The sequence below is a fragment of the Panthera tigris genome, chromosome E2 (assembly GCF_018350195.1).
Source record: "Panthera tigris isolate Pti1 chromosome E2, P.tigris_Pti1_mat1.1, whole genome shotgun sequence".
NCBI classification, from domain to species: Eukaryota; Metazoa; Chordata; class Mammalia; order Carnivora; family Felidae; genus Panthera; species Panthera tigris.
The window spans coordinates 22,773,026-22,785,543 of NC_056674.1; the positions used below are offsets into that span (position 1 = coordinate 22,773,026).

Consider the following 12,518-nt stretch of genomic DNA (forward strand, 5'->3'; position numbering starts at 1 on the left):
ATATACCATATATCATCATAATGTAAAAGCAACCTCAGGGACTGAAGAATTACTTTCCCTAGCTTCCCTCTAATGCCTCCTGACTGTGCTGGCCTGTGCTGAGGGCCTGGAGCTCCACACAAGCACAAGCAAACCCGTCTTCACGCAACCTGGGAGGATCAGAGACAGGCAAAGGCAAGGCAAAACTAATCCCATTTTTCAGACGGCAAAACCAAGCTTCTAAAATTGGAATAAGGGGTCATCTAGATGGGTGAACCACCTGCCTCCCTAGCCATTTTTAGGGTCTACACAGCTGTTTCTCTTTTTTAAATTTACAAGTAGTGTTAACTCCCCATAAGATATGTCACTTGTAAATACCTTCTCCCATTCAGTAGGTTGTCTTCTTGTTTTGTTGATTATTTTCTTCTCCGTGCCAACAGCTTTTTGTTTTGATGCAGTCCCAACAGTTTATTTTCCTTTTAATTCCCCTTGCCTCAGAAGACATACCTAGAAAAATGTCGCTATGGTTGATGTCAGAGAAATTACTGCCTGTACTTTCTTCTAGGATTTTTATGGCTTCAGGTGTCACATTTAGGTCTTTAATTCATTTGAGTTTATTTTTTGTGTATGGTGTAAGAAAGTGGCCCAGTCTCATTCTCTTGCATGTAGCCGTCCAGTTTTCCCAACGCCATTTGTGTAAAGACTTTTTCCCATTGCATGTTCTTGCTCTCTGTGTCCAAGATTAATTTGACTATATAATCGTGTGTTTATTTCTGGGCTCTCTGTTCTGTTCCATTGATCTATGTGTCTGTTTGTGTGCCAGTACCATGTTGTTTTGATTACTACCGCTTTGTTGTGTATCTTGAAATCTGGGATTGCGGTATCTCCAGGTTTGTTCTTCCTTCTCAAGATTACTTTGACTATTCAGGGTCTTTTGCAGTTCCATGAACATTTTAGGATTATTTGTCCTAGCTCTGTGAAAAATGCTCTTGGTCTTTTGATAGGGATTGCATTAGACGTGTGGATTACTTTGGGTAATATGAACATTTTAGCTCAACATCACTGATCATCAGGGAAATGGAAACCAAAGCCACAATGAGATATCACTTCATACCCGTCAGAATGACTAAAATCAACAACACAAGAAACAGCAAGTGTTGGTGAGGATGTGCGAAAAAGGAACTTTTGTACATTGTTAGTAGAAATGCAAACTTGTGTAGCCACTGTGGAAAACAATATGGGTCTTGCTCAAAAAATTAAAGATAGAATTATCATAGGATCCAGTAATTTCACTACTGGCTATTTACACAAAGGAAATGAAAACATTCACTCAAAAAGATATATGCATCCTATGTTTACCGCAGCATTATTCACAATAGCCAAGATATGGAAACAACCCAAGTGTCCGTCGATAGATGAATGGACGAAGAAGATGCAGTACACACACACACACACACAGGAATATTACTCAGCCAAAAAAAATGAAATTTTGCCATTTGCAAAAACATGAAATGAGCTGAAGAGTATACTGCTAAGTGAAGAAGTCAGTCAGGGAAAGACAAATACCATATGATTTCACTCATATGTGGAATTTAAGAAACATAACACACAAATGGAGGGAAAAAAAGACAAACAGTAAAAAAAAAAACAAAAGCCCAGACTGTTAATGGGTCACCTGGGTGGCTCAGTTGGTTAAGCGTCCAACTTCAACTCAAGTCATAATCTTGTGGTTCATGATTTCCAGCCCTGCATTGGGCTCTGTGCTGACAGCTTGGAGTCTGGTGCCTGCTTCAGATTCTGTGTCTCCCCCCCTCTCTCTGCCCCTCCCCTGCTCACACACTCTCTCTCTCTCCCTCTCCCTGAAAAATAAATAAACATTAAAAAAATTTTAATTGAAAAAATTAAAAAAAACCAGACTGTTAAATGTAGAGAACAAATGGTGGTTACCAGAGTGGAGGGCAGTGAGGACAGGTTAAATAGATGAAGGGAGTACACTTATTGTAATCAGCACTGAGTAATATACAAAATTGTTGATTCACTATATTTTATACCTGAAACGAATATAACGTTGTATGTTAATTTTACTTGTAATTTTAAAATATTACAAGTATTAAGGGAGATACATAGTATGGTGCTCTTTCGTTATGGTTTTCTTCTTTTTCCAAGTGAAAATCATCTTCTTTATTTTTCTAAAGTACAAGATAATACGTGATCACAAGAGAAAAATCAGAAAATACAGCAAAGCAGAAAGAAGCTAAGGAAATCCATAATTCCATATAGTCAGGGAAAAGATAATTATCCTTTCTATGTAGGTCACTCAATATCCCTTTATTTCATTCATTCATTCATTTTACAAGCGTGTTTTGAGCTCCTGATATGTGCCAGCTTCTCTGTGTTACATATAAAGTCATCAAACAATGGCTCCTACCCCAAAAGAGATCAACCTAGTAGAGACAGAGAGTGAAATGAGCAATTATACTCAAAGATTTTCTGTACATACAAATATCCATATATACAGATATTCTTTACAAAAATGGGATCACATCATAAATGCTATTAACCTTATTTTTGGCCTCATATATCAGATAAAAGATTTTCATGTCAATAGAGTCCCTTCGGAACAACAAAAACAAACTCTAAGACTAAAGCTAACAAGAATTGAGCAAAACCTACCTGAAGAAAACCAAATAATTTTTAAGTATTTCTAAAAATCAAGATGTAAATCAGGTGCAATGACTCAACGTTGTCAGACTATGATTCTCTACATATTAACCTATATATGGGGCACCTGGGTGGTTCAGTCTGTTAAGCATCCGACTTCAGCTCAAGTCATGATCTCATGGCTCATGGGTTCAAGCCCTGCATCGGTCTCCATGCTGACAGCTCAGAGCCTGGAGCCTGCTTCAGACTCTGTGTCTCCCTCTCTCTCTCTCTGCCCATCCCCTGATCATGCTGTCTCTCTCTGTCTCAAAAATAAATAAAAACATAAAAAAATTAACCTATATATTTGATGCAATCCCAAACAAAATCCACATAGATTTTCTTATGAATTTGTTAATATTCTCAAGTTCATCTGGAAGTGCAAATACCAAGAATAAAAAAATATGTCTGAAGAGCACTAGGAAGTATTTTGCGCAAAAAACAAAATATGGCTTAAGACATTAGCAATCGAACAGCACAGTATTGTCAGAAGACTATGAGACCTCAGTGGAATAGGATGGAAATTCTAGAAACAACTCATAAATTTAGTTTTAATTTGATATTTCAAATTAAAGAAGTAATATTGGAGTATTTGATAAACACTGTTGGAATAATCACCTATTGTTTGGAAAAGGAACCTTATACTTCACTCAAAATAACCCGAAACTAATGTCAGATGATTTAAAGATGTAAAATAATAAAAAGTATTATAAAAATAATAGTAGTAAATACGATAGAATTTTTTTGTTTTTTTAATGTTTGTTTATTTTTGAGAGAGAGTGTGTGTGCACGTGCAGGGAAGGAGGAGAGAGATGGACAGAAAGGATTCCAAGCAGGTTCTGCACTAACAGTGCAGACTCCCAATGCGGGGCTTGATCTCAGGAACTACGAGATCATGACCTGAGCTGGAATCAAGAATCAGGCGCTTAACCAACTAAGCCATCAATGCACCCCAAATATGATAGAGTTTTAAGGAACTTTTTGGATGGGAAAAGCATTTTTAGGGAAATCTAGTAGATATAAAGAAAAACAAATGAACAGATTTAACTGTGCTTTAAACTTCTCTCCAACAAAGGATACCATAAGGTATCTTTTTAAACTACAAAGTTTAAAAAGAAGTCACAAATTAAAATATTTGTAATATTTTTAGCGGATAAAAGGGTAACATGAAAAATATATAAAAATCTCTTACAGACAATCAGGAAAGGAAAAAATATTTTTATAGAAGAAAAAAAGAACATAAGGGGCAATTCAGAGAAGAAATGTAAGCGGCCAATGCATACATGGAAACTATTAAGCCACCCAGTGCTCAGGGAAATTTAAATAGATATTATATTTCACTTATTAGAGTGATGAAAATTAAATGTTTTAACCTTTAGTATTGGAACTGTGAGGAGACATAGATGCTTACAAACTGCTGGTGGGAATGTGAATCAGCATAGCTTTGATGAGCATAATTCAAGAATATTATTTAAAATATTCAACTGTGCAAACCCTTAGACTCTACAATTCTTCTAGAGATAAGTCTTCTAGAAGTGCTTTCTAAAGATGAGCCAAGCTTTGTTTGGAATCATTCACTTTGCTAAATGTCCATCCATAGAAAACTGGTTAAATGAAGTACCTATAAACTGTATCAGTCAGCCATAGCTGCTTAACAAAGCACTTCCAGGTCGGTTGAGCGTCCGACTTTGACTCAGGTCATGATCTCACACTCATGGGTTCGAGCCCTGCATTGGGCTCTGTGCTGACAGCTCAGAGCCTGGAGCCTGCTTTGGATTCTGTGTCTCCCTGTCTCTCTGCCCCTCCCCCACTCACACTCTGTCCCTCTCTCTCAAAATAAATAAACATAATAATTAAAAAAAATTAAAAGCAAAAAAACAAAACACCTCCAAAATTCAGTTACTGGAAACTGCAATCACCTATTCTCTCTCCTGTATCTGCAGGCTGGCTGGCTGGAAATTGGCTGATCTGGGCTGGGCTTTGTTGGGGGCATTGCATTAAGCTCTGGGGCCAGGGAGACTGAGCTCTTCTCTGTGGGTTCGGCTCATGTCTACTCCACAAGGGGTTCTTTTGGTTCTTTGGAAAGATCAGCAAAATTGATAAACATCTAGCTAGACTGATCAAGAGAAAAAGAGAAATGGGCAAATTGTTTTGAAAATGACAACTTGCCAAAATTAACACAAGATATGGCAAAACCTGAATAGTTCTACATATCTATTAATGAAATGGAATTGGTAGTTTAAAACCTTCCAACAGAAAAAACTCCAGGCCTGGACGGTTCACCAGTGATTGCTACCATTGCAAGGAAGAAATAGAACCAATCTTACATAAACCCTTTTGCAAAATAGAAGAGGTCAACATTTCCCAACTAATCTTATGCAACCAGCAAAATCTAATAAAGATATTTAACATTTAAATATCAATCAGTGTAATTTTTCATATTAACAGAATAAAACAAATGATCATTTCAATAAACATAGACTGAGCATTTGCCTTTAGCATTCTTGCCCTTCCAGACCCTAGATACCTGGATGCTTGCAGGAGCCAGTTCTAACATTCTCCACCCACCTTGCTAGCAAGCAGGTGCCTCCCACTTGCTCCCCTGTAGAGCCACTCCACCCAACCCATCTGCCACTGGGACGGAACCCTCAAAAGTGCCTACTACCATGCCACACCTTGCAGCAGCCCCCATCCATTACCTCTCCAAACCAGTTCCTGCCCTGGGGAGAGGGGAAGATAACCCCCACAACAGTGCACCCATAGTTCCTACAACAATACCTCTTAGCTAGCTGTCCATGGAGCAAGCCCTGCCCTTTGGTGCCCTTGCAGCTGTGGCAGTGGCTATTGGCAGGAAGAATGCCAGCTCCACCCACTAGTAAGCCCATGGTGGCTACAGCTAGTTTTCTCAAAACTCTGAAAACTATAAGACTTTGATGAAAGAAATTGAAGGTGACATAAACAAATGGAAAGATATACCGTGCTCATGGATTGAAAGAATTAATATTGTTCAAATGTCCTTACTAATCAAAACAATCTACAGATTTAATGCAATCCATACCAAAATACCAACAGCATTTTTCACAGAACTAGAACAAATAATCTTAAAATGTGTATGAAACCACAAAAGACCCTGAATGGCCAAAACAATCTTGAGAAAGAACAAAGCTGGAAATCTCAGATTTCAAACTAGACTACAACACTGCAGTAATCAAAGCAGTATGATACTGGCACAAAAGTAGACATATATATCAATGGAACAGAATACAAGGCCCAGAAATAAACCCATGCTTAGATGGTCAATTAATCTGTGACAGAGCAGGCAAGAGTATGCAATGGGGAAAAGACAGTCTCTTCAACAAATGGTGTTAGGAAAACTGGACAGCTACATACAAGAGACTGAAACTGGACCACTTTCTTAGACCATCCACAAAAAATAAACTCGAGTGGACTAAAGACCTAAATTTGAGACCAGAAACCATAAAAACCCCAGACATGAGTACAGGTAGTACTTTCTCTAACAATGGCCCTACCAGTTTCTTTCTAGATGTTTCCTGAGGCAAAGGAAACAAAAGCAAAAGTAAACTATTGGAACTACACCAAAGTAAAAATTTTTACACAGCAAAGGAAGCCATCAACAAAATGAAAAAAAAACCTACCAAATGGGAGAAGATATTTACAAATGATATATCCAAAATATAGGGGAAAAAACTCTCGCACAACTCAATATATTTTTTTAAAACCTCAAGCAAACAATTCAATTAAAAAATGGGCAGAGGACCTGAATAGAAATTTCTCCAAAGAAGAGATAAAGCTGGCCATGGATATATGAAAAATGCTAACATCACTAATCATCAGAGAAATGCAGATCAGATCAAAGCTACCATGAGATACCACCTCACACCAGTGATATTGGCTAGACAAGAAATAAGACAAGAAATAATAAGTGTTGATGAGAATGTGGAGAAAAGGTAATCTTTGTGCTCTGTTGGTGGGAATGTAATTTTATGTGACCCCTGTAGAAAACAGTATGGAGAGGTTCCTCAAAAAATTAAAAATAGAAATACAATATGATCCAGTAATTCCACGTGGGTATTTACCCAAAGAAAAGGAAAACACTAATTCAGGGGCCCCTGGGTGGCTCAGTCGGTTGAGCGTCCGACTTCAGCTCAGGTCATGATCTCACAGTTTGTGAGTTTGGGCCCCGCATCAAGCTCTGTGCTGACAGCTCAGAGCCTGGAGCCTGCTTCAGATTCTGTGTCTCCCTCTCTCTCTGCCCCATTCCCACTCATGCTCTGTCTCTCTCGTCTTAAAAATAAATAAAACATTAAAAAAACACTAATTAAAAAAGATAAGTGCACCCCTAGGTTTATTGCATCATTTTTTACAATAGCCAAGATGTGGAAGCAACCTAAGTGTCCATCAATAGATGAATGGATAAAAAGACGTGGTGTATATATACCATGGAATATTACTCAGCCATAAAAAATGAGATATTGCCATTTGTGACAACATGGATGGAACTAGAGGGTATTGTGATAAGTGAAATAAAATGGCATCAATAAACATACTTAGCAGTAAATACAACAAAAGACATAAAAGTCTTCTACAATTAAGAGTAAAGAACATTGATTACATGGAAAAACACACCATTTCTGAATTGGAAGTTTGAATACAGCTGAAATGTCAATTCCCCCCAAACTTATCTATAGATTAAAAGCAATCCCTGTAAGAATTCCAGCAAGATTTTTTATAGAAATTGACAAACTAATTGTAAAACACATATAGAAATATAAGTGACCTGTAATAGCTAAAGCAATTCTTTAAGGTAAACAAAATTGGAGGATTTGCACAACCTGATTTCAAGTCATACTATAATCTGCATTAATCACACAAGGAGGTATTGGCAAAAGGACAAACAATGAAACAGAATACAGAGTCCAGAAATAGATCCACACATATTTTTTTAAGTCTACTTATTTATTTTGAGAGAGAGTGAGAGTGCACACATCTGTGAGGTGGGGGAGGGGAAATGAGCAAGAGGGAGAGAGAATCCCAAGCAGACTCCATGCTGTCAGCACAGGGACCAACTCGGTCAGACTAACCAACCATGAGATCATGACCTGAGCTGAAATCAAAAGTCGCACACTTAACTGATTGAGCCACCCAGGTGTCCCACACACATATATTTTCAATTGCTTTTGACAAAGATGGCAAGGCAATTTAGTAAAGAAAAAGTAAGTTTTCAACAAATGTAACTATTGGGCATCCATTGGAAAATAAGAACATTGGCCCTTAACTCACATCATACATAAAATTAATTTGATATGGGTCACAGACATAAATGTAAAATTATAAGTGATAAAAATTCTAGATGAAAACACAGGAGAAAATCTTTGTAATTTTAGGGCGGGCAAAGATTTCTTAAAATACAGAAAGCATGAATGATAAAGAAAAAATGATAATCTGCACTTTATCATAATTAAAAATTTTAGCTCTTAGGAAGTCACTCTAATATAATAAAAAGGTTGAGTCACAGACTAGAATGCGACTCGATACATATAACTCACAAAGCATTTAATCACAGAACACAGAACGAATCTTTACAATCAAATATAAAAAGATAAATAACCCAATCAAAAAATGGACAAAATATTTGAATAGACAACTGATAAAAGAAAATATACAAATGACCAAGGATCAAATGAAATGGTGCTTAACATCATTGGTCATCAGGGAAATGCAAAAGAAACTACGTATTTAGAATGGCTAAAATAAGAAAAGACTGACAATACCAAGTGTTGACAAGGATATGGAACAAATAGAACTTTCACATGCTGCTGGTGGGAATATAAACTGGCATATTATTTTTTTGTAAAGTTAAATACACACCTACCTTGCAACCTAGGCATTTCACTATGGTATTTAACTCAATATAAACTGAAACATATAACCTGTGGTAGACAAAATGACCTATTAAGATGTTCAGACCCTAATCCCTGGAATCTAGGAATATGGCAAGAGGGGTTTTGCAAATGTAATTAAGGGAGATCATCCTGTATCATACGGGAAAATATGATCACATGAACTCTTAAAAGCAGAGAATTTTCTCCAGCTGGAGTCAGTAGAGATGCAGCAGGAGAGAAGTCAGAGAGATTCTGAGCATATGAAAAATTTGATGTGCCTTTGATGTTTTGAGACACAGGTGGCCATGAGGAAGAGCCAGGGGGCATTCTCTAAGCCCAAAGGCTGGCCTGTGCTGGGAGCTGGCAAAGAAAAGAGACCTCAGCCCTACAGCTGCAAGGAAACAGATGAACTTGGACTCTTCCCCACAGAGCTTCCAGATGAGACCCAACGATGTCCAACACCTTGACTTCAGCCTTGGAAACCCTAAGCAGAGGGTCCCAATGAGCAAGTCTGTACCCAGACCTCTGACATACAGAATGGTGAGATAGCAAATGGCTAATGTTCTGAGCCCTAAATTTGTGGTAATTTGTTTCAGGAGCAGTAGAAAACTGGTCCATGCCCACAAAGACTTGTACACAGATATTCACTGTTTATTTGCAACAGTCAAAACCTGGAAGCAACATACATGATATAACAGGGGAACAAAATGTGGTATATCTGTGCAATGGAAAACTACCTGGTCATGAACATGAACAAACCACATGGACAAATGTCAAAATAATTGTGCCGCATAAAAGATGCCAGACACATACTGCATAATTCCACTTACGTAAAATCTAGAAAAAGCAAGTTGATCCCTGATAACAGAAAATGGATCAGTGGTTGCTGGGATTGTGGCCGAGAGAGGGAAGGGTGGAGAGAAAGGGGCGCTAGGAAACCTTTGGAGGTGATGGAAATATTCTGTCTCAACTGTGGGGCCACTTTCAGAGGTGCATACATCTGCCAACCTCATCAAATTGTATGCTTTAAGTGGATGCTTAAAGTATTTTTTTGTGGGTATGGAAATTATACCTGAATTAAATGGATTAAAAATAGAATTCAGGGGCTCCTGGGTGGCTCAGTCAGTGAAGCATCCAACTTTGGTTCAGATCATGATTTCTCAGTTCATGAGTTCAAGCCCCACGTCGGGCTCTGTGCTGACAGCTCAGAGCCTGGAGCCTGCTTCAGATTCTATATCTTCCTCTCTCTCTGCCCTTCCTCTGTTCATGCTCTGTCTCTCTCTCTCTCTCAAAAGTAATTAAACTTTTAAAAAATTTAAAAAAAATAGAAATCAAAGGCATTAAGGGGTGCCTTTCAAGAGGGTTTAAAAGAAAGGCATAACAATTTTGACAAAACAACTTTCTCTTCATTTGATTAGAATGACATTAAATCTGACGAGTAATACAAAGGGAATGACCATAATTTCAATAGCGAGCTTTTCTGTCTAGGAACATAGTAGGTCTTTTTCGTGCTCCGGGACAGTTTAAGCAGCATGATTATTGTCTGCTCCTTAACGATTTAACTGAGTTCACCCATAAAATAATCTGGGCTAGGTGCCAGGGGAACAGGGTGGATTGTGGCCAGGAAGGACAGGTGTGCTTTCACTGTTTTTTTTTTCTTTTTTAAAGATTTTATTAAAAGTATTTACAAAGCTATATCCAGACTCCAGATCCGGCTGCCAACAAGACCCTGTTACACTATGGGCACTGGCCGTGTCATGGCAGGTGACTCTGGTTTCCCACCCTTCTGTTCCAAGAGGGGAACGGTAGGTAGTGTCTCATCTTTGGGTTCCACAATGCTCACGTGATCAGGCAGGGGCTTCTTAGGGCCAGTCTTACCACTTGGGTCCCAGGGAAACACAGTCTTCACTTTGACGCCCAGCATACCCTGACTCAGCAGCACATGCAGTGTTAAAGTACTAGTTAACAGGGCTCCCCCTGCGAATCATCGGGCTATCCACAAAATTCATGGATTTAGTCCTCTGTCCTTGGAGTTTCCCACACCCCTCGACCTCACAGCCTTTGGCCCCACTCTCCGTGATGAGTGGACGCCACAGCACGCTCTCCGCACCTCAAGGCCTCCTAGGAGTTTGTAGGTGGAGACTCTGCCTGGGTGATAGCACACAGACCTCTTTTGGCCACCTTTTCAGCATAAAGCTCTGCACTGACCTCAGAGAAACCAAACCTCTTCTGAACCACAACACTCAATTCCTGGATCCACTGGCCCAAGAACATTCTGCATCCTGGTGACCAAGATAATGATTTCTGTCCTGGTTGGTGTAACTCAGACCTCAACTATAGAATGGCTATCTTCAGTCAGCTCCCGAGTGAGAAACCCATTCAGTTCAACTTTGAAGATGCCATCGGCTGCAAACTTCCTCTTCTTGGAAATTTGTCCCGCCATCTTGCTGCCGTGTGCCACCTAAAGCAAAGGCATGCGTTCACTGTTAATAACAAGGGTGGAGTTTGGATTCAAAGACCAGTGGTTCCCAGTCACTGGTTGATCATGGCCTTCTGAACAGTCTCCGGGTTAGTGATCTCCATTCAGTTTTAGATGCATGTTTTCAGTCAGATATTTACAAGCGCAGACAGAGCTTTTAGTGAACACTGTAGATGGCCACCCCATATCTCCTCAGCCCGTGGCTGAGTTTGGCAACAGTTAGGGTGGTTCCTTCCCACACAGATGACAGCTTCCACCACCAATGGTTGTCAGACTAAAGGCTTTTCCAGCACCACCCAAGCTTTTGGGGAGCCTGAAAGTGGCAAAAAGTTAACATCCCAAGAGCAACTCTCAACCAAAGAAGGAAAGTGTCCCAAAGGACAATTTCCCAACTTCCCCATCTCTCTATGGGATGCTTGGAATGCATTCCTCATGAAGCCTCACACAGCCTCTGTGGGAGTGAGCCAACCCATTACTACTGCATCCTTCTCTGTCTCCCTACCCCATGGCCTCCCTCCCACTTCCTGAAACCACCTCCCAGATGAACAACCAACCTGTACCCAGGTCCTTGTCTCTGGGTCTGCTGTATCTTATGGTACTATTTCATTCATTTGTAACAAGACACACACAAAATACACATTTTACAAAGACAAGATAAACATTTAAAATAATATATTTATTAACACAATCGTTTTGCTCTCACCCAAATATTAATTATGATATTCTTAGTGAGTGCCAGTGTGATTAATTGTTCTTCATTATTTTCGAAAATCTTGATGAACACTTTGTGAGGCAGCAATTCGGAAGCCTGGTTCCTGATACTTGGCTTCATGGTTTTGATAACTAAAAAGGCACTTCAGAAAGCTATGTGAATCCAAATGGGGAACAGGCATCAATAAATCATGTGCTCACTTTCCAGTCTGTCTACCAACTATAGTTTCTGTTAAAATCCAGCCAGGGAATGCTGGTCTTCCCTGATGTGGGTCAGTGTTCTTGCTCACTGATTGGGAAAAACTGCAATGTCATGTTTTCAACTAATTGTATCAAAGCCCATAGAAATCATGCATTTTGGAAGGTTTAGGTCTGGTTAGACAAGTATACGTATTTGCCAAAACTCATCAAATTGTACCTCTGAAATGAGTGCCTTTGAAGGTGATTTGCTACTGCTTTTCGGGTAGTTGAAAAGTTCAGGTAATTTGTTGGTGCTTTGATGGCTAATAGGTTGCTTCGGGATGTTCCCAGAAAAATTTTCTAGGAAATTCAGGCAGTCCCCTAGATGGTTCTCTGCTGCCTTGAGTGAAGCAGAGTTCTTCTGCCTTGGGGCCTGGGAGGCCTTGCAAAGCAGAGATAAGGCTGGGCCGTTGGGGAACTTAGGGCAGAAATAAATCATCTGTCAGGTATGTCTCCCACAACAGATGCTTCCTTTTGGTGGTGTCAGCCTGACCTGACCCTGGGCT

At 39.4% G+C, this 12,518-nt stretch overlaps 1 pseudogene; it reads right to left on the reverse strand.

The window, feature by feature from the left end:
• Positions 1-10,314: 10,314 nt before the first annotated feature.
• LOC102953281 lies at positions 10,315-11,025 on the reverse strand (annotated as a pseudogene).
• Positions 11,026-12,518: the final 1,493 nt, after the last annotated feature.